Source organism: Aulonocara stuartgranti (assembly GCF_965226115.1).
Source record: "Aulonocara stuartgranti genome assembly, chromosome: 7".
Classification (NCBI taxonomy): domain Eukaryota; kingdom Metazoa; phylum Chordata; class Actinopteri; order Cichliformes; family Cichlidae; genus Aulonocara; species Aulonocara stuartgranti.
Genome location: NC_138945.1, coordinates 23,428,840 through 23,449,426, shown reverse-complemented (window position 1 = coordinate 23,449,426; position 20,587 = coordinate 23,428,840). Strand labels below are relative to the sequence as shown.

The window sequence follows — 20,587 nt, the reverse complement described above, 5'->3', positions numbered from 1 at the left end:
TAAAATCCCAGGCCAGGAAAATCACCTTCATGTTTTTCTGTGTTTTATCTTCAGCTACTTTGACACAAAGGCATCTGCTGTGACGCTCACACCTTTGATAAAGTCTTGCGTGTGTCAGCTTCCTTTTTATTGATACAAAAATATGTAAATGTACTGATCTGAATTATAATATTTCTGACTGTCAAAATTTCCCAGATTTAAATCGAATCGAATTAAATCGAATCGTGGATCGAATCGATTCAGGACCTTGTGAATCGGAATTGAATAGATTCTAGAAATCAGTGACGATACCCAGCTCTACTTTTGCGGGTTTTTTTAGTGCAATTTTGCATGCTGTTTTTTTTTTTTTTTTACACCGCACTGTGTTCTGCATCCTGATCGGCTGTAGACCATTGTTGATCTCCTCCGTACCATCTCTCCTGTGCCGTACAGAAACGCCAAATCAATTGCTAGCAGTGTGACTCTGAAGTGCTGTACTTTTCTTCCCAACAAAAACAATGTCGACAAAATGTTTTGCACCGTCAAAGGCAGAGGAAGATAACCATCGCACAAAAAGTTGGACTTCTGATTCATTAATGATTCATTGATGTTGAATTCTCTCGCAGCTGCTCTATTCCCGTGTTCTGGACCTGAAAACAGGGTTTGATCTTTGGTTTCATTCTGTAATACTGGACTTATTTTACCTTATTAAGGTTTGAACTTTGAGGGTGTTTAAACAAGAGAGAAAAGTGTGAAAATGTTCATGTCTGTATGAAAAAAGTATGTAGTGAGGGGTTTTACAGTTTTACAGCCTTTATGCGATTTCACCTATCGCAGGTTATTTTTAGAACTTAACACCCGTGACAAACAAGGGACCACTGTATACAAATACTGAGAAATCCTTTCTTTGAATCCTTTCTCTGTTTTGCTCTGAGGCGCGGGGGAAAAATATCGACAAGTTGATGAACATCATCTACAGATATATTTGGTAAATGGCCAAGACATCTTGAGAAATGTAAATCGCCTCTTGATTCATCCATTTGGTTGACTTGTTTTGGAAAACCTGACCATAAACAAAGAGCGAATATCACACTGGAAACGAAGTGCTATACAGGAGTTTCCCCACCGGAAGTAGCATATGCACATAGTTTATTGGTTGATATGGTACATTTTCACCAATCACCAAGAGGGAGCTGAGTGTAAAAGCGAAGCTCTCAATTTACCGGTCGATCTACGTCCCTACCCTCACCTATGGCCACGAGCTGTGGGTAGTGACCGAAAGAACGAGATCACGGATACAAGCGGCAGAAATGAGCTTCCTCCGAAGGGTGGCTGGCCTCTCCCTTAGAGATAGGGTGAGAAGTTCGGCCATCCGGGAGGGGCTCAGAGTAGAGCAGCTGCTGCTCCACATCGAAAGGAGCCAGCTGAGGTGGTTCGGGCATCTGACAAGGATGCCCCCTGGGCGCCTCCTGGGTGAGGTGTTCCAGGCATGTCCCACCAGGAGGAGGCCCTGGGGCAGACCCAGGACACGCTGGAGAGATTATATCTCTCGGCTGGCCTGGGAACGCCTTGGTATTCCCCCGGATAAGCTGGAGGAGGTGGCTGGGGAGAGGGAGGTCTGGGCCTCTTTGCTTAGGCTGCTGCCCCCGCGACCCGGCCCCGGACAAAGCGGATGAAAATGGATGGATGGATGGATGGTACATTTTTCCACCAATAGGAAAGAGGTGGCGTCTTTCTTTTCTTTACTGTTTTTGCGCTGTCCTTAGAAGATGCTTTTTTTTTTAGCTTTCTTCCTGCACAAACGTGACAATAGTATTCAGAAAAAAGCATTGCTTATTTTTTTAAATCATAACTCTGGATTTAGTGGCCTGTTATTACAATTTAGAAACGTGTGTATATTTTCAAGTTCAAACTTTCAACACAAGCGGAAATGGAGACTCAGCATGGCTGCAGCTTTTTGCTGTCAGCTTAAATCGGTCATGTGATTTTGAGGTGCAGCATGTCCCAGAGGGTTAATAACACTCACCTTCATTCCATTTCCAGAGTGTAGCAACCAACTGTCAGCCAACTATCTGTTTTAGTGTAACCTGTTTTATTGTGAAAGGTTTAACAAGGCGTGAACATTGGATAAACCGGCAGCTTGCTAAGGAGAAAAATGGTTTGGGGAGCCTTTTGACAATAAAGTACGAGTTTGAGTTACTCTACAAACTGTTGCTTTAATCCTTAAGCCTCAAAACATGGTGTCAGACGGGAAGCAACGAGCACTAACTGAGCTTCCACCCAGAATCCAGTGGTTCCAATTTAGGCTTATGAGGTACAGTTATACTATCTCACACACTCCAGGCAAAGCACTCCTCACAGCGGACACACTGTCTGCGGTTAATGAAGACCCTGATTCTAAGGCTATAGCTGAACTGCTGGATTACACAAATATATATGTGGATGAAATAAGCAAAAGCATGCCTGCTAGCTCGACTTACATCACAAAGTTAGCCCTTTATACCCTATAATATTAAACAGGCTGCCTGGAATTATTTTGTTGTTTTAGCTGTAAAAGTCTCATAACATCTGCTGTAACTGTGTGCCTTTGTCACTTTTTTTCAGGACTACTACTTCTTTCAACATTTGGTAGTTTTTTTTGTTTTGTTTTGTTTTACTGTATGCTATCCGGTTGTTCAGTCTGACGTCACTAGCCGTGTCTGGACCTAAACTCCGCTGCAGGTCCATATATCAAACGATCACTGTGGCATTACTGAGAGTTGAAAAACTGTCTAAAGTCTTTCATCTTTAATAAAATGATCAGCGTTCTGCTCTACCAGGTGTAACAATTGAGTTTAACATCCAGGCATCCATAAAAACGGAATTTATGACATTTAGCAGAGTTAGAAGTTAGCTCGCTAGCTTCTATCTAAATACAATATAGCATGTCCTGACTGCAGGGTTTTGGAAACAAGTTAAAACGTACAGCTCTGTTATCACTTCCAGCATAAATGAAGACAGAAAACTAAACAGCAGTGATGTTTGTAGGGTTACTGAAGTTGGGCTAGCTGGTATATAATGATGTGCTACGTGACCGCTAGCGACACAGCTATGTTAGCATAATATAAACAAGCTAACTTTTTTTCCACTCGATAAAAGTTAACATGAGTGTTCTCGATGGTCAGGAACAAATGTAATCACATGGCAGGATGCTGTAAAAGGACCAAACTTCAGCCAGGAGAACAACTGAGATAATCCATCCACAATACGAGGTAGTCATTCATATACTGCTGCATGGGCTGGGCTGTAGTTACATCCTAAGGTTTTAAAAACTGAGCTTAAATAAATGATTAGCGGTAATAAAAGCCGGGGGAGGTCAACAGTGATCACTGACTGTTTTAGGAGCTTTTTGAGATTAAATAGAAGAAAATACATAAAATTAAACATGTTAACAACACAAAAGCCATATTAAATGCAGACTACTTTAGGCCCGGAAGTAGGATTCGTCACGTCATCACTTAACAATCGGATTGATGTGTAACAAGGGAATAATAACGGGAAAACACAAAAAACGAATTTAAATTCAATCTTTTTACTGAATAAGAACTCAAAGTGTACATGAATAAAATATTTAGAATTTGCAATTTAAACTTTAAAACACTAAACAACAACAAATATGTGAACTTTGGGACTATAGTTTGTTTCTGGGGGTCTCTGTTTTCTATGCAAGTCCAGGTATTTTTGGTCCCTGGTGGAACTCGAAAAAGCAGTTCCTCTCAAGCTGCAGGCCAAGGCCTATATTGCACTGTTGGCATTTCCAAGGAGTGCTTCTCTTACAGACAGTGCACTGCTTCCTTCCTATGCTTGCCCTCTGCCTCTTTCCTATATCCACAGTGCTTGTAGGGACAGGAAAGTGTCCTTGACTTGGGGACTCGGGCCTGGTATCCAAGAAAACACCTAGGAGATGTGCAGGGAGCTCCTCCTGGAAGGCCTGGTGAGTCTTGTGCTTCTGTTGCTTGCTGATGCACAACTCTTTGTGAATGATGAAGCTGTTTGTAACTGCAACGTCCAGAAGATGCTGGAAAACTGTCATGTCCCATCTTCTAGTTTTGCGATGGACTAAATTTGTTCCCAGCATCTGGTCTGATGTGTCCACTCCTCCCATGTATTTATTGTACTCAGTCACAGCTGTCGATCTGGGGACAGAAACCCTCTCAAAATGTCCATCTTCCTTTCTCTGCCAGCGTAACACTATGTCCCCACTGGACACAGGGTGAACGGTAGTACAGACAGAGACTTCTCGACCGTCCATCCACTTTACAAATAAAAGCTCACCGTCCCTGATCCACCAAGAGGCCCCCTCTTGGTGATCTTTTATGTAGAGCATTTTCCTGAGTGGATGGAACACCCAGCCTGTATGTACCACAAGCCCCAAAACCCTGCTTATTCAAGTGTTGAAAGAGAGCTGGGCTGGTGTAGAAGTTGTCACAGTAAAAAATGTAACCCGATCCCAGATCGTCAAAAGAGAGTTCTTTCCCTGATGAAAACTTTGATTTCCCTGTATACAGCTTGAAGTCTATTGTGTAGCCATTGACATCAGCAACAACAAAATTTTTTAGCCCCCACTTGGTGGGTTTGGCCTTCATGCATTGCTTGATGGCTAATATTGGCTTTGAAGAAACCATCCTGTCATCAACTGAAATATGCTGCTCTGAGTGGTAATTACTTATGCAACGATTTCTCATCATCTCAAGGAGAGGTCTGACTCGGTGAAGTATGTCATAGTCCTCTGTGCCCTTTTTCTGTCATTGGCCGCATCTTCTTCTGGATCACTGATCCCAAGATTAGAAGTGATGGCCATAAAACAGTCTCTGGACATTACAGTGGCAGGAAAAGGAACATGAAAAATTGTGTTTCTCCTCCAAAAGTCTGACATTTTTGGAAAATTGCAGACTGTAAAGTGTAAAGTAAACAAGCCCAGGTACCTTTGTAGCTCTTCTGGTGTTATTTCATTCCAGTAAAATTTTTCACCCTTTACGTTATTTTTTGCAGCATTTTTGTTTGTGTTTGCACACAAGCATTTTAGCACTTCATCAACAAAAAAATCTGACAGGTCAACTCCTCCCATGAGGTTGTAATCCTTTACAGCTGATGGTTATGGCACCTCAACTGCTCTGTGTCGTCCTTCAACCTTGCAGATCCTTTTCATAGTGTCCCCGGAGATTTTTCTGTCAGAGCGTTAACTTTGGTTTTTGGTACTCCAACTCTTGTGTCCCAAAATGTGCCATATGCTCCAACCCCCAGGCCATGAAGGTGGTGAAAAAGTGCTGGACTGGTATAAAAGTTATTACAATAAATGTGATATCCCGTTCCCAGGTAGTTTTTGTTTATAAGTGCCATCCCAGCAAATGACGGCCCCTTCTCAGTTACCACAGTTGACCCCCCTGTATAAATGTTAGTCCATTGTGTAGCCTGTGTTGTCAGACAGCACAAAAAGTGTTATCCCCCGCTTTGTTGGCTTGATTTTTATGTATTGCTTCAGGAAAACTCTGGCTTTGTTATAGACCATGAGCTCACCCACAGAGACATTTTGCTGTGGGTAGTATACAGCTTTGCAGGCGAAACGCTAACGTCATACAGGGAACGTACTCTGTGCAGGCAGTCATAATCACCAGTGCCTGTTTTTCTGTCATTGAGAGCATCTTCCGCAGGATCACTCATATGAACATTCCAAGTGATGGTGAGGAACCGGTGTCTGGACATGACCTCGGAAAGATATTCCACATGAAAAATCAAATTCACATGCCAAAAATCTCTCATTGTGGGCAGCTTTAGAACCCCCATGTAGAGTGTTAGGCCAAAGTAATGGTACATTTCAGCCTCTGTGAGGAGCTCAGTCCACTTGAAGTTTTTGCCTGCAGCAATATTTTTAGCTGCATTTTTGTTTGTGTTGGCACACAGTGTTTTTTTTTATAGCAGCATGGTCAAAGTAAATCTTGAACAGTTCAGATGGAGATGGACTGTCCACACATACTGAAAATGGCGGCTCCACATCTGGCATTCTTTTTGGAAAGAAATTCGGTAGACAGGTTGAGGCAAGTTGTTTGGGTCCTTATCACTCTTCCAGGTAGCTGTGCATCACTGGAGAGTGACTCTGACCTGAAGCTCTTTCCTCTTTTTGCCAGAGGACAACTCATCCGACTCCTTCCTCTTCCTCTACTTCTCTCCGGAGTAGAGGCTGCTTCAGTCGAGCAGGACACTTCAGTTCCGTTCCCTCCTCTTCAATATTATCAACACTATACACAAAAGAATTTAACACCGTGTTCGATTTGTCCAGCACGAAAGTAATATAATGATGTGTAATTCGCACAAAAATGTTTTGCGGTGCAAAATTCCTCTCCGCACGAAATTCTTCTTACTTTTCTCTAACATAAAACTATTTTTTCAAACAATATACATACTTGTTTTGGCAAGGGTCAATCCCTTCGATGAAGTCTGTTTCATCCCCACTGTCGGCAGAATCAGGATCTGACAAATGGCCACCGTCTTCAGGTGGGGCGGTAATGAGATCCGAAGCTTCACGCAAGGTGAAGTGTTTGGCGTGTCCGGATTTTGACTGCATAATAATGTCATGTGTGGAGGTGTAGAAAGTGTGTATTGAGTGTCTGTTGTGTATAGAGTGTAAGTTTCCAAGAAAGCGATTGCAACATTACGAATGAGAGCAAATACTAGTGTAGAGAGAAAAAAAAACAAACATCACTTCCTGTTGTTGGACAGGTCCATGTGATAGGTCACGCTGACAACATGATGAGATATAATCCACCGTAGGAAGTGACAAGAACAGCTGATCAGATCGATAAAGAGTCTGGCTTCGGATCATAGGTGTTTTTTTTTTAGGGTTTTTTTTTGTATTTGTCCACTGTTCCTGCCGGCTGTAGTGAGCCTTGACCTCCCAGTCAGATATCGAGCTGGTGGGTAACAGACATCTGAAAATAACTTAAAAAGTTTATTTTGTGATCCAGAAAGAGTAATATTTAAAAGTTTTTGGTGGCGCTCCTCCACCATTGCCGGATTTGAGTTTTGGACAAAATGCATTCTGGGATATTTGGCTGTACCAAGTCCACACAAGTCACCACTGATGCATGTTTGACAAAATGGGAGGAGCAAGAACACATCCAGGAATTTTTAGCATACTCGGCTTGATGCATACTTTGAATTGGAACAGTACTTGGTCTCCGACTAATGATGTATCACAAGTCCACGAGAACGCGAGTACACACAACGCGAGTACACACAAGCACGCATACTGAGACATGGCCAGGCTTAAAGTTTGTATTTTTTTTTAATTTATTTAACCTTTATTTAACCAGGAATGTCCCGTTGAGATCAAAAACCTCTTTTTCAAGGGAGTCCTGATTTGTATTGAACAGCTTGCCCTGACACTGACTGGCAAATTAAACATTCATCTGAGCCGATCGCTTTTACAGTGCCTACAGAATAGTGATGGGATTTCCGGCTCTTTTTAGAGAACTGGCTCTTTCGGCTCGGCTCACTAAAAAGATCCAGCTCTTTCGGTTGTTTTGTTGCTTTAATTAATTTATCATTAATAACAATATAAAATTATGTACAAAGGAATTACTAATGTTAAAAAAGAGTGGATTTATTTATATATGTTTATATATAAATATATGCGGTGGCCCCTAGAGACAAAGCACGTACAAACTCCAAAACACATTTCTAGCGTTAACTGAAATCGCTGGCTTGTGTAGCCACTACGTAACAAAAACTCAACACTGCGCCTAGCATTTACATTCTTCTGAGTTTTTACGTGCGTCTGAGTTTTTACGTGTTTTGGAGTTTGTACGTGTTGTGGAGTTTTTGCGTGTTGTGGAGTTTTTATGTGTTGTGGAGTTTTTACGTGTTTTGGAGTTTTTACGTGCTCGGGGTTTGTACGTATTGTGGAGTTTTTGCGTGTGGAGTTTGTACGTGTTGTGGAGTTTTTACGTGCTTCAGGGTTTGTACGTGCTTCAGAGTTCGGATGTGTTTTGATGTTTGCACGTGCTTTGTCTCTAGGAGCCACCGTAAATATACTTTTATTTATTCACTCCACATAAAATCTAATAAATAAATAAATAATATAATACAAAAACCAACTATTCACATTTCAACTTTTAACCATTTAGCTTTCAGCTTTTTCCTTTTAAACAAATTTAAAGTGAAACAACACAAAACACTTCAAATCACAACACAATTAAATATAAATTAAAATATGAAAACAAAAAGAACATGCACATTCTCTGTCATGGGCCTGCATGAATAAACGTTCTGAATCCTTTACCATCTGCAACTGAAAATAGTTGTGGATGATCACTATACCTTTCTAATGTGACGTTTTTGTCCCTGGCTCTCTTTCTCTGTCTCTCCCTCCTGCTCTATTCCTGTGCTACTGCGACTGTAACTACCGCCCCTCCCCCCTCCTCCCAGCGCAAGCACAAGGCTCGCATGCAGAGTGAAGCGGAAAAAAAGTGCGAGAGAGAGAGAGAGAGAGAGAGAGAGAGGGTAAGAGCAGAGGCGGAGCCAGACATTGTATACACCCGGGGCTTAGCCCTAAAGGGTAATACGTGCGCGGGGGGTTGGAAATGACAAAAAAACCTGCTATGAAGTTGAAGATTTATTAGGCTGTGTTGTAAGCTTTAAAGAAAAAAAAAACTTAATATGAGAAAAAAATATCACATATGTAGCTTAAAAACAGTTTTTTACTTAAACAGCAAGGCAGAACAAAATTAGGGCTGTTTCAAGATACGGGGACTAAACCCCATTTCAACCACACCCAGAACTGATCCGGAATGAAAACAGGACTACTTTAGTAAAGTAAAGTAAAGTGTGCGTGTTAGTCCCCATAGGGAAATAGTTCCTCTGCATTTAACCCATTCACCCAGTGAAGCAGTGGGCAGCCACCAGTGCAGCGCCCGGGGAGCAGTGTGTAGGGACGGTACCTTGCTCAGGGGTACCTCAGGGTAGCCGTTCAGTGGAGTCGAACCCCCGACCTTCCGATCATGGGGCCACCACTCTACCTACTGAGCTATCCCTGCCCGTTAGGACTTAACCAACAAAGAACCAAAATCAAAACTAGATGACAGTAGCACTGAAAATCATCACAGATCTGCACTACACTGACAACACCTCTTTATTGTGGTAACATGAGATTGTATCTTCGAGGCTTGAGTTTTGCAAACCTATCAATGACATTTTCAGGGTCAACATTATCCAAGTACTCCTTTTCAATAGATAATATGGCCAAATCATTCAGCCTCTCTTGTCCCATGGTTCTCCTTAGCCACATGTGGAGATGACGCAAGGCACTAAAAGAGCGCTCACAGCTGCAGCTACTGACAGGAATGGTTAGTGCAATTCTAAAGATGACCTTCAGAGTTGGGAACATGTCCTCGTCAAGCAAGTGGAAGGCAGTTGTGATGTCGCAAATGTCCTCTTTTTCCATTTTTCTTTTCATGAAGTTTTTTGCCACAACAAGTTCTTCAGGCTTTATCATCACATGGTAGTGTGCCACAATGGGTTTTAAGGCACCTTCGGAAAGGAATGTTGAGGAGGATGGATTGCATGCCTGAATGCCCTCCATTATTTTCTGTCCTGCCCCAGAAAATCTGTCTGCTAGCTCCTGCAACATTCGGTCCAAACAAGGAAAGAATATCTCGTACCTAAACTCTGCTGAGCTTGTGAGATTTGGTGTTGCACCACAGCTGGACTCAAGTACAAATCCTTCAAGTCTTTTCTGTTTGTGTCGTGCCCCCTGAGGAATCTGGATGTTGTAGCTTCCACAAATGTCCATGGCCTTCTCAAATATTTCCTCAGTAGCAGCCTCTGTGCGCAATTTACTTAGTGTATCAACTACCGACATCTTGTACTCCACAGCTTTGCCCATGTCTAGCCTTTCTCCCTGCAGGTAGCAGTGCAGGCCTTCGGTGATCCCAAGCAGCTGTGAGAACATGATTAACATGTACACAGTCTTGGGTTTTGAAAGCTTGGACAAGATCCCTTTAGCAATAGGAGTGTTTGTGGCTTCGAGAGTTGCTAAAACTGCAGAAATGTTGTTGAGAAGGGCTTTGATGGAATTTACTTGGCAGGCCCATCTTGTGTTAGAGAGCTGAACAAGCTCAGATGCAAACAGTCCAAGGTCCTTTTGCAGTTCCTTAAACTTTGTGTGGTTTACCAGGGAGGTGTTAAAAAAATGTGTAGACATTTTCCAAAAGTCCAAAGAAGTCAGAAGCAGCTGGAATAGCCTTGCATGTATGGCAAAGGACAAGGTTGAGCTCATGTGCATAGCAGTGCACATATACTGCTTCAGGGTGTCTCTGTCTGAAACGGGACTGCACACCACCCACAGCACCACTCATAACAGATGCCCCATCATAGGATTGAGCAACACAAAGTAAGTCACTGAGCGTGTGATACTGCAACAGCTCCTCAATAGTGTCTGTAATGCACTGTGCACCAAACCTTTCTAGTTTCCGTAGACCAAGAAAACATTCTTTGACATGGCCTTTACATGACACAAAACGTACACACACTGCAAGCTGTTCCGTGTGCCCATCTCTAGCCTCATCAGCCATAACAGAGTACATCTTAGCTTTCTTCATCTCTTTAACTATATTTCCAGTTATTTCATGTGAAATACTGATTATCATCTCATTTTGTGAAAAATGAGTCAGATAGGTAGCATGTGAGACAGGACTGTAATTTTTCAAAAATGGATCAAATGTTTTCAGCAGCTTCATGCACTCAAGGAAGTTCCCTTGATTATGACTGGTGGATTCCTGCTCATCGTGGCCACGGAATGGTATTCCTTGTTTTCCAAGGAAACTTGTTACAGCTAAGATCCTGTGGAGATATTGTCGTCTCTCTGAAATCTCTGCTGCGCTTGCTGATCTAAGTTGCTCAACAACGTCACCTTGGTTTTTTGTGGTCTTAAAGCTGTGCCAGCAGATCATAGAAGACGAATGGCTGGAACTCTTTTCGTGCTCCCTAAAGGCATTTAAAGCCCTCTTCCAATTGCAGAACCCTGAATGACTGAGGCCATCTTTTTTTTAAAGTATTCTGCTTCCCAAAAATGCGACATGAAAAACAGAAAGCCAAGTTCCTCACAACAGAATACTCCAGCCATGTAAACTGTTCAAACCAACTCTTATTAAACGCCCTCTGCTGGCCTCCAAACTGGCTCAGCGGATATTGTGGGAGGACATTTTGTCTTGGACCACTTTCTAGAGTTCCTTCCAGTAAACCTCCTTCAGCTGTCCTTAACGATCCACCTGCTGCTTCCTGCTGTGATGCTGTTGTGTTTTGGTTTTCTCTTGCTTTCCTGATTTCCCCTGACCTCTCTGAATGATCAGAAAGAGAATCATTACTAATTAATGATCCCTCTGTATTTGTCTTTGTGAGTCACAAGTTTGTGCCATATTATTTTTAATTCTACCAAAGTACTCTATTTAGATTCAGAAAAGTTTATATAACTAATTAGCCTTGTGGTGCAAATAAGTTTGCATAACTTAATAAATATAGAATTTGAAAAATAACAAACCTAAAAAGATACACTAGGTACTAGATATGTGTTCTGATGTTTTGGCAAACAACCATTTGACTAACGTCTCACCTGGTTCTTGTTCCATTTCTCTTCTGTCCTCATTCTCCTCTCCATCTCCCTCTCTCACCCTCTCTCTCCCTCTTTGTGCTGACAATCAAACCAAAACCAACATCATCAAATATACAGTTGAAACCAGATATTTACATGCTCTTCAGATAAAAACACAAACACTTATTTAAGGTAAAACCTCAAATTAGACTAAATGTTTAATTTATATTTGTTAAATTTAAGAGTAAAGAGAGAAACTATCTGTATTTCTTAATTGCAAATGACACCCAAATTGTATTCAAACTTGAGCCACACTTATGGAGCTCCACAATTCTTTTCCTGGTGTTTTGGTTGACATCTCTTGATTTTCCCATTTCAAAGAAACAGGCTCTTTTGCCTTATATGCATCCACAGGTGTGCCACCAGTTTACTCACATGGACTGTACTAACCTATCAGAAGCTTCTTCAGCTCAGAATGGAATCGTCTGGAGTTTTCTTATTATTTAACAATAAACTTAGTGTACATGTACTCCTAAATTTGATGAAAGTGATAATAAATAGACCGATCTCTCTCTCTTTATTCTGACGTTTAACTAATTCAGAATATATTTCAATATTTATCTAAAACAAAAGTTTACTCTAAATTGATGTTGTACAGTAAAAATGTTTTATGTTTTCTCCCTAAAGTGTATGTAAATATCTGGTTACAAATGTGAATATCCTGCTGTGTACTGAAATCCCTCTTGTTTTGCATAGAAATATACTGAACAACATACAAAGCATAATATATAAAATAACATTTACCTGAGTTTTTTCTTTGAAAGAACCCTCTAATGTCCATTCTTATATTTCAGTACATAACTGAAACCGATTTAGTCGGGGAGGGTAAGAAATGAAAATATGAAATAAACACACGTAAGCTAAGACTCTCTAAAAAAATAGCATTTGTTCGGCTTTTCATTTCGCCATTTGTTGATTCACTTGAAGAGCAAGTAACGTAATATTGGTCAAGTGATCAGTTTGATATCAATCTTTCGTGATGCACCGTCATATTCACATTATTTTTACGGTACGAATGATTTGCTTTGGTACCTGGTCAAACTTAAGCTCTCCTTAGTATGGCTGGCTCCGTTTCTCCAACAGTGCACTCACAGGCAGCAGCTGCCCCGCCCCCTCGCTCAGTTGATTAGTGCCTGAGCTCGGATCATACCAATATCAGGGGGGGATTCACGCACAGTCGTAAATTCCCACAGTGTGCACTATGTGCTTCGAATATTGTGTGTACTTTTTGTTTTATACAGTTGTCAGCCAGGCATCTAACTATGAAAAAATTACACTCCAAAAGACCCCAGGCTTCTGACAAAACAACCCGGGCTTAAGCCCAGTAAGCCACCCCCACGCTCCGCCCCTGGGTGAGAGAAAGGAAAAAAAACAACAACCCATGGCTTGCGATAAGGAGCCGGCTCGCGTCGTTCACGTCAAAGACCCGGCTCTAAGAGCCATTTCGTTTGCGACCGACACATCACTACTACAGAAGGAATCATCAGCCCTCATTTGTGTTTGGTGTGAACAAGTCATAAACCAATCAAATGATGCAGGTACAGCATCAGTCACCAAACGACAATGACAAAACCTGAAATGTAAATGTAATGAGGCCAAAGGAGAAGGAAGAGGGAGGTCTTTTTTCCATCGGATGGAGAGCAGCTAAAAGAATAAAATAAAGGGGTCAATGCACCCAAGAAATACAAAACTCAAGAGTAGCAGATAACATTTGTCTCAATCATCCAGGCAAGGAAATTCCCCAAAGTTAATTCTGTTCATCTGGACGTAGCGTTTTGTGGGAGAAACGTTTTGTCACTGATCCAAGTGACTTCTTCAGTCTCAGCTGACTGCAGGTTTCCCAGATCTTATAAACAGTACATTTGCATAATGACTGAAACTATCACAACTTAAGTGTACCGGAGGCTGATGCGTACTGGAAACCTATGCATAGGATCAGTATTTAAGGTTTGACTCTCATCATCCACTCAGTCTTGCTATATTTAACGAGTTTTCAGACCCCTTAGCTAAAAAAAGACGTGAAAGCGCCTATCGCTTTTACTCTCAACAAGCAGCGGGTGCTGTAACGCAGTCAGTTCTTCTTTTACTCTTTTACTCTTATGCTGTTTTGTGGATCACAAGGTTTAAAACTACTTATAAACACACACACACAAAGTAACTCCACCAGAGTGCCTATTTCGGGTCACTTTTGCCGGTCCAAGCCCGGATAAAGGAGCAGGGTTGGAATTGTGACATTAAAAAAAAGCAATAATTGCTAAAAGAAATTTAATTTGTAGTTCTAAATAAACTCTAAATGCATTTAGGACGTTTTATACTCACTTTATGTCTCTTCCACGATGTTATTTCTCTCTCCAACAACATAGGTTACAATTAGATTAGCATGACCAATTATGCAAATTAGGCGATGACGTCATTTAGCGACTTCTAGCGACTTTTAGGACAGCCAATAGCGATTTTCCTTACTGAGGAGTTGGCAACACTGCATCCACTGGAGCATAAATTGGGTGTCATCAGGACGCTACAACACAGAGCAAACACCATCCCCACAGACACACCGGCCAGGGAAGCAGAAGAACATCACATCAAGAAGGCCCTGAGTAAATGTGGTTATCCCAGCTGGACATTTGCCAAAGCTGCAGTATTCATGCTTGTGCCACTTTTGTGCATACTCTGTCACTCCTCTCCCAACTGCCCATGCTCTGTGACTCTTCTTGACTGCCCTCACCTCCCATCTTTTATGCATTGTGAACAGGTGTGGAGAATTGCTTTGATTATGGTGTGGGTAGGAAGAAAAAAACCCTTAAAAATAAAAGCATGCAAAATATATATAAACATGCATAAAACCATACTATAACACCAAAACAGTAAAATACAGAATATAATATTAAAACTACTTCTACCCCCGTAACATAAACAAGGACACCCAAGTGGGTTGGTAGATAGCTATGGTCACACATAGTTTCAGGAATGGAAGTTCCCCAGTTTCTTCTCCAGCTGGAGAAAGGGACAGCTCAGAAGCAGACAGGGACACAGGCTACGTCCACACGTACCCGGGTATTTTTGAAAACGCAGATTTTTCTATGCGTTTGCACCTTTCGCCCACACGTAAACTGAAAACGGAGATTTTTAAAAACTCCTGCCAGGGTGGATATTTTTGAAAACTCAGTTTTTGCATTTACGTGTGGATGAGAAAAACTGAGAAAATGCAGAAAACGCAGCGTCAAAGGTGTGCACCTTTTTTGACGTGACACTGTGCGCCACGTTATTGTTTCGGTGAAATTAATTTCTACAATACTGTTACTGTTAATTGTACTCTCTGCAGTGCTTAAAGGCTTACATATACACACACAGTTACTGTCCCTCCTCACATACGACTCGGTTCTGCTTCTATGCCCCATCTTTATTTACTATTTCCCACCGAGGCTTCTAGACTTCTGATTGGCCAACATTTCTGCACGGTTAGGAATATATCGCCACCTGTTGCTTTGGCATGTTCCTAGCAGCGTTTTCCTTCATTTCTGCGTTTACGTGTGGATGGGATTATTTTTTAAAACGAAAACTGAAAATCTCTGTTTTCAAAAATACCCGTGTACGTGTGGACGTAGCCACAGTCTCATCCTGTGTTGCCACATTTCCTGATGTGTTTAGTAGCACAGCGGTCCCCAACCTTTTTTGCGCCACGGACCGGTTTGTGCCCGACAATATTTTCACGGACCGGCCTTTAAGGTGTCGCGGATAAATACAACAAAATAAAACTAGTACTGGTACCAAAAAAAAGAAGATTTATTCATAACACACGTGAAAAGACCCAGGAAAACCGAGTTAACGATAAAAACGATGACAAAATAACGCTGAAAACCGATAAAAACCCTGAAAACCACACATTTCGGACCTGAGCCTCAACTCTCGCGGCCCGGTACCGGTCCGAGGCCCGGAGGTTGGGGACCGCCGTAGTAGCACACCACACCGCACAATGAGACATTTGAAAGTGGCCTTGAACTGGCCTGGTGAGGGGTTGTTATTCCAGCCCCCTAAAAAAGCATACACACATAAACAACAAACAGATACCAAAAATCCTTTGTTAAGCTCACTCAAATAAGAAACATTGAAGAAAAATAAATGTATTATTTTTGTCTGGTTTGTTCAGTTGGCTAACCTTTATCTAGGTTTTGGACTGGTGTAAAAATCAGAGGGGGAAAGAAGCTGAATGGCTGGATGTCATAATGACAACATAGTTACCATAGAAAAGACCCTTTGGGTATGGAACGCCAGGACTGCCATAATGAATTAATTAAATACACCATTAAATAATTAATTAAATGTGGCAATAATTAATTAAAATTGGAATTAATTAATTAAATAAATAGTTATGACACGTGTAATTAATTAATTATTGACACATTTAATTAATTATTTATGTATTTCACATTTTAATTAATTATTGACACATTTAATTAATTATTTATGTATTTCACATTTTAATTAATTATTGACACATTTAATTAATTATTGACACATTTAATTAATTATTTAATGATATATTTATTTATTTCATTTTGGCAGTCCTGGCGCCTGGCTCTCATCTTGAAATAATTTTATCTGTCAGCCTCACCCATCAAACTCAGGGGGCGGGGTTAACGCTGCCCATGCAGCTTCTCTAACATTTGATTGGTTGCCGTGCAAAGTAAGTCAAAACAGGTCGATCCTAGAAAATCGATTGCTTGTGTAGACTTGGGGCAGCCAGGTATCCCAGAATGCAGATCAAATCACAGGCAGCAATGGTGGTGGTGTAGTTTTAAAATACCCCGTTTTTCTGTCACCAGCTACACTTTTAACAGTGTTTTAGCCGCGAATGTCGCGCCGTATGTCTGGTCAGGTTGTCAACATAGAACATGTTTGCAAAAGTGCTCAGATGTTTTCAGAGATTTCACTAGCTCTGCTAACAATTAGCATGCAGAGTGCACCGAGGGGGTACGTTAACCGGTTTGTTTACATATTCCACTCTCCGTGTTCCACATGTTGCATTCGCAGATTCTCATTTTCACCGAACGATCGTCTCTTTCCGCCTGGTCTTGTGTCTCTGTGCTTCTGTAACATAAAGAACGAGCTGACATTTTTCTCACGAAACCAGCGATCAGCTCAACAGACCCTCAGTTTACCTGCATGCATCCTCCTCCTCATCTGTCAGCTGTTTAACACCTGCTGCTAATTCAAGAAACACGCCTAGTTACCTGGTGATAGTCACAGTTTAACTGGGCAGCCGGTGCTCGATATAACGCAATGTCAGCGCATTTTTCTGCACAAGATAAGTAAATATAGTGTTTTCCCCGAGCGCAGAGCTGCTGGAGCTTGTTTCCTTACAGAGCACTTTATAGGCGAACCAGCTTCATCAGCGGCTGATGTCCAATCACCGGCACACAGCTTTGAAACCTCAGCTGAGTTTTAGCTCTCAGTGGTTAAACGCTGGACTTCATTCACTCAGGTTCTGTCTGTCGGGTCACGTTTACTTCGCTGTTTTATTTACAACTGAGCAAATCGGTTTGGCTGAGGTTAAAGTTACGTTTCATAACTGCATAGTTTCACAGACGTTTAATGGTTCACTGGCACATGTGTTAGACTGAACTATTCGCTTTTCTTTATCTGGTGTGTTTTGGATTTAACAGTGAATTTTGAGATTAAACTGACTTTTAAAATGTTTTTATACAAAGAGGAAAGAGAAGGCGCATTTCCACCAAGAGGAGCAGAGTTTGCAACAGCATGCTCATCATGAAGTCTGCAACCTGGACAGAAATATTATATCATCTGTTTTTTAATAGTTATTCAACTGTATTCTAAGCACCAGCTGTCTGTTAGAATGTGATTTTTTTTCTCTGTCTGTTGGCAGAGGTATAAAAATGCGCAGGAAAATCTGACGTGCATGGCAAACTTCACCGACGATTAGGGAGGAATAAACACGCATCAAACATAAATGAACCATTTGCCTGTCTCCATAATTGAGAGCATTTTCTCTTATGTCAACACTCTCTCTCTCTCTCTCTTTTTTTTTTTTTTTTGCTTTTTCGGTCATGTTATGTTTACCTGTCAAAGGCTTGTTACAAACTATGAAACACATCGTGCAGACTTCTGGATGTTAGAAGAAAACTAATACTGCTCATGAAGGAGACTAAAGGCAGGAAGGTGTCCTTTAAAACTAAACATGTTAATAGGACCTCCCTATTTATATCATAGTTTATGATATAGCACGTGTATTTCAGTAATAGCCTGCTGATTTCAGTGTAGTGGTGAACAGTCACACAGCTCACGTAGGCGTTATCTGTGATTCTCCTTAACTATAATTTATCCAAGTTAACTTCAGTTAACCATTCAGACAGTTCTTTTGCAATGAAAAACACAAACACCCATGCTGCCGGTAGGTTTTCTCAGTGCCAGCTGTTAACATTATAGCTGCTTATGCAGTAACCATGGTAACCACGGACTCTGAGTGGCTGGATCGACGGAGGTCAGACAACAATTTTACATGTATGATCTTAAAACAGGACACAGCCACTATACGTGCTGGCCTCATATCAAATGTGAAGGCAGACTGAGTCTATGTTTGACGTTTTTTATATCTAATCTTCCTTTTCAAACATTTAAACAGCAGCGAGTCTGCAGCTGAGGGAATACAAACTCAAATTGTCGGAACAGGTTTGCTCGTTTCTTGGATTCATTTGGTGATTTATTAAATGTATAACTGTTATTCTAATCTGCTGCTGAGTCTCTTACACTTTTCTTTATGCTGTATATTTTCACGTCTCTGGAATAGTTGGCAGTTAGATAGTCAGCTGGGAAACTCTGTGTTAACTCATGGAGCTGAGGATATCGTGGATATGCTGACCTCGCTCCGTGGTGTACAGGGCCGTTTACCCTCATGATTAATATTCACAATAAAAATATTAGCCGAACATCATGAAGTCTGTATGTGTTTCATAGTGTCGAACAACCTTTGTACAGTTAAAGCCAGCAGTTACTACATGACGGAAACACCAACGTTATCTCTTTTATGTGTTTATACACAGGTCACGCTGATTACTGAACAAAAACCCAAAGATCAGATGTTAAACAGATTTATTTGCTCTCTCTCCTCCTTAATCACCCCTGTAGATGACTGTTAACCATGTCACACGCTGGTCTAATGCTGAACATTAAACATAATATAAATTATTTTTAAAAAGCTAATTTAAAAACATTGATAGAGGAAATTTTTCTGCAGAATAATATTTTTACTTTGATACTTTGTGCACAATTTTACAATTATATAATTTTATGTTTGGTGAGGTGTTTTCATAGTGTTTTATTGCTTCTTTTTGTAAAGGATTGGTTTGAAAAATGTCTCCACGACTTGTAATTGTCAGCCAATAAATAGCAAATAATTTGGTATAAAAGCACAGTCACTCACACTAAATGACTGTTCTAAATGTTCATCACAGTCACAGCCTGTGGAAAGAAACTGTACTTGAAGCTGCTTGTTTTGGTGTACTCTGCAGCGCCTCCCAGAGGAGAGAAGTTGGAACAGGTTGTGCCCAATTTCTGATGCGACAAATGTGGCATCATTTAAGAGGAAAAAACAGACTGTTAAACAGTATAAGAGTTATTGCCAAAAAGCATCGTCACAACAAATAAATAATCGATCACACACAAATTTCCTTATTTTTTTGTGCTAACTTGTAGCTGCTGCATGCTGGGTGTGCTATGTTTTTATGCTTTGTGGTCGTCTCTGTGTAGCCAGAAGATTAGCTATGTTGTTATGTCTGTCCATCACTCAGGTCTCCTGCCTTGGGCTTGCAGATTACAGGGAAATGCCACACATCTGTCTGTTGTCACTGCTAGAATATTTCTTTTACAATTTTCTTTACATTTTTAAAATTTTAGTTAGATATTTTTCTATATTTGCTTATTTTGCAGTCTTAATAGTGTTCATAAAGAGACTAGCAAGAACAATATTAAAGAGCTGTTTCAATAAACAGTGCACAAATGCTGTGATGAAATACTGATGATCAGCTGTTTAAAGCTGTGGAAGTAGTATCGAATCCTAAATTCTATACTTTATACAGATGTCTTTGTGGACCTTTATGGGAGCATTAAATTGTCTAAAATATAGTATCCTATACTTTATATTTATGTTCTATAAGTTGTAACACCACAGTATATGTAGAGTCTATAAAAACAGACTTTTACTGAAAGTACAAATGTTCTGGAGTAAAATATACGTCAAACTCTATATAACTATTGAGTCTTTAAAGTGGGAATACAGTTGGATCTAATTCACTGTAACTGAATCACACCATAATTTATTTGTTGATTTATATTAACCTAAAGAAAGTTCAGTGAATAAATAAATCAAAAATCAATATGAAAGAAGTGTATGTATGTGTGATGTATGTGGTGTGGTCTTATACATAAACCCTGAGAAATCCATTAATACTTCATTTTTGATGCAATTATTTATGTATCCCTGCTCCTAACCTGCTACAGTGTGCAACTTGGCATCTTCATAAACCAGTGCGTGATCTGAAATGACAAAGCCGCTATGAAAAGTGCAGAGAGGTTTGAATATGGACAGGGGTGTGAAACACATCTGAGCCACACACACGAGCGAGTGCCATCAGTCATGTAAACAAGTGACACATGCAAAAAATAAATAAATAAATAAAAATACACAAAAGCAACCTGATATGAGACAGGCCAACACAACCAGAAGCAGATACACACAAAACAGGTCCGAAGAGTAGATCTGTCAGTATGGGTGGGGAATTGGCAGTAATAATGTTGGGTGAAGTCTGAAATGTTATTGTTTGCCAGAGAGCGTCACTGGATTATATTCCAGTGTTTGTTGAGCTGTCTAATTCATCCAGATTTGCTTTCGGCCTTTTCTAATATGAATAA

At 40.7% G+C, this 20,587-nt stretch overlaps 2 long non-coding RNA genes across 3 annotated transcripts in view; both read right to left on the bottom strand.

The window, feature by feature from the left end:
- Positions 1-20,587, bottom strand: part of LOC309709860 — a 119,910-nt gene that overhangs the window by 12,054 nt on the left and 87,269 nt on the right. The window lies entirely within an intron of this gene.
- LOC309711739 lies at positions 9,959-12,646 on the bottom strand. The gene is made up of 3 exons (XR_014278087.1): positions 12,407-12,646; positions 11,624-11,701; positions 9,959-11,351 (listed from the first exon to the last, which is right to left on the bottom strand). It is a non-coding gene; the product is annotated as an uncharacterized lncRNA (long non-coding RNA).